Consider the following 2,944-nt stretch of genomic DNA (forward strand, 5'->3'; position numbering starts at 1 on the left):
TCCTGAGATATGGCCAGAGCTTGCTTCTTTTTTATATCTTTATGGCTTAAGTATTTTGATCACCTAAGGACTCTGATTCATTGCATCTTTCATTATTTATTATGCTCTTTTCCCTCCACCCACTTCATTTTTACTTGGCATTTTTCTCATCCTTGATGGAAACCTTTAGAGGGGAGGAGAGTGAAGTAGCTGATTTTATGGCTCTTTTTTTGCTTTTGCCAAGCATTGCATGATGTGACTGAATTTATAATCAAATGCATAAATAAAATGGATTTCAAAAGCTAGGACAGGTCTCTTTCTGTTACTTAGTCTGATGGACTTTCTAAGCCAGACATGCCACATCTAGACCTTTATATGTCTGGCACCAGGGCCTTCTAGGACCAGCAGGTTAGACACCAAACCCCAGGGGTACCGCTTTGATTTTGCACACAGGCAACCATGGGAGGTCTTGAGGAAGGTTGTCCTAAGGCCCCTGATTGCTCCCCCCCAAGGGCTCAAGTTCAGGAATCTCAGGGTAGCTTAACATCACTTCTGTTCTGTCCCTATTTTCCTTTACACTATTAATGTTTGTCTCAGTGGCCAGACAAGCTGCTCGCATGGGGAGGCAGGTTTGTACGAGCTCTGATACGCAGACAGATCTCACTCTCTGGGCAGCAGGCTAGGCAGTTCCCATCTTCATCTCCAAACTTCATGCACCATTTTGCAAATGCAGGCCCAAATCTCAGTGGATGGCAAGTTGTACAGGGAAGGAAGGACAAGGAGAGAAAATAACATGTTTTTAGCTGCTTTCACCGTAGCCCACCTGTCCTGCCACAGAGCCGTACAGCTAGCAGGACCAAGGCAGTGGGCAGGGAGGTCGTAGCAGGACACAACTGAAGGCAGCAGGCTCCTTACTGGGAGCCAGGTGGCATAAACCAGCTGAGAACTGGGGGAAATCAGAGGGTGCCTTTATCTGCTGAGTGATTAAGCAGAGCTGGAACCCCGGAGAGGACTGAGAAGAACCAGGGAGAGCCATTGCACAGGGGTTTTATTGACGGAGCAGAGAGGGACGATAACACCGTCCCACGCAGCCTGTAGAGCTCTTTGCCAAGGGGACCAGGGCGCGGTGGGGCTGCACGAGAGCTGCCGGGCAAGAGGCAAGGCAGGAGGGCTTCCCCGGCTGCGGTGTGCAGGAGTATTGCCCAGTGGAACAAAACTGAGCGTTTTTCAAGATTATTTTGTAGTCTGAGAAACTGGTCTCTGGAGATTTGATATCATAAAGATGATGGGGCAATCTGGAGAACCGGAGGCAGTGGGTTTGACAGGCAGACTGAGTGGGATGAGCAGATGGCACATGCTAGCGTTTGTGTGTCAGCAAGCCTCAGCTCACCGTTCCTTGGCAGGAGGTTCTGGAGCGTGAGGAGCCCAGAGGCACATTTCTCCAAGGCCAAAGGTTCCCTTAGCACAGAAATATATTAACCATAAGACTTAATATACCTTGAGAAGAGGAAAGCAGTTGAAAGTTAAATGATTTACTTATCGTAAATATTTACTTGGATTCCCCCCCCCCTTTTTAGAAAATAAGTGTACAGTAAAAATAAAAACCCCCTAATAATAGCAGTGATTCAGAAAGAAATTAATGCTTGGGAATTTTCTTAATGTCATGTTCTTTATTTGCACTCCCAGAAGATATTATTTCCCTGTTTCGTCCATGAAGACATGATGTATTTGGTGATCCATGTTGTTCCACAGCCAATGCCTACAGAATGACCGTGAAAATGCTATAATGCCCATTGCTTGGTTTTGTGGTTTCTTACTAGGTTTCTGCAGAGTCCCTACACAAAAGGCTCCTCTTAATGCTTTTGTCATAGATGTCACTCCTCACAAGGATTTGCTCTGGTAGTCTTGGAGTCACCATATACTTCAAACTCAATTAAAACTCCTGTGGAGTCCTTAAGAGGATTGGAAAGTCAGAGCCACTGATGCTTTTGATGGTGTGGTGAGTAGCCAGGGGAGAGGGAGGGAGCTCTTTTATTTCCTTTGCAACTTGTGTGTTCTAGTTATCGTCACATTTAGTTAAACCCTTGTGGAGAGGGTAAATGTTTACTATTGGAAATATTCTGTATTTCTACAGCAAGATTTACAGAATTTGCCTAACACCAAAAGACATGAGCATGGATTCTGCAGGCTTGAAGTTGGTCCCGCTTTCTCTGACCACATATTGATGGGCTTTATGGCAGCTTGAGGTTCCACCTGAAATGCAAGTATTAGGCAATGTTGGATTCCAGGGAATGTCTGCTTTTCTGTGCAAACGGTGAAGGTAAGGCAGACGGGGCTGGGTATGGCCCCTCCGACCTTGAACCTCCAGTCCAAAGATAAATAAAGAGTACTGAACAAAAAAAAAGGTATTTTTCAATACCAACATTGTCAAAGATCCTCTGTCCTTCCCAGTTGGAAGTACCTCCCAGACAGATCTGGACACCGGAGCAAACAGCACTGATGGATTTTAAAAGACTATTTTTTATGAATACTAGTGGTATCCCAAAGCAAAATGATGCCATTTCCTCCCTCAGAAATTGTTAGTGTATCCCTGTGACAGCCATGGAAAGTTTAAGGTCACTTTACCTCAAGTTACCAACACATAATTAATCTTTCAACTTAGAAGTGTGAGTGCCACTTAATTAACTGAAACGTGGATTCTTCACGGAGTTCCTCCGGTTTGTTTTTCGTTTCAGGGTGGTTGTTTTTCTGGGGTAAGGAGCAGAATAAGTGAGTCACTCTTCTGCACCAGACTTTTCAGACCGCTCCTAAGTCCGTACACACTTGGAATTAATTACAAAGTAAAAACCGAAGCGTTAAGGCGGGGGGCTGGCGCGGGCGGCCTAGAAGGCCAGGGCAGGCCAGGGCAGGCCAGGCCAGGTCCGGTCCGGTCCGCCCCGCCCCGCCGCGCTGGGCTGCCTCCGGG

This window comes from Mycteria americana, chromosome 8 (assembly GCF_035582795.1).
Source record: "Mycteria americana isolate JAX WOST 10 ecotype Jacksonville Zoo and Gardens chromosome 8, USCA_MyAme_1.0, whole genome shotgun sequence".
NCBI classification, from domain to species: Eukaryota; Metazoa; Chordata; class Aves; order Ciconiiformes; family Ciconiidae; genus Mycteria; species Mycteria americana.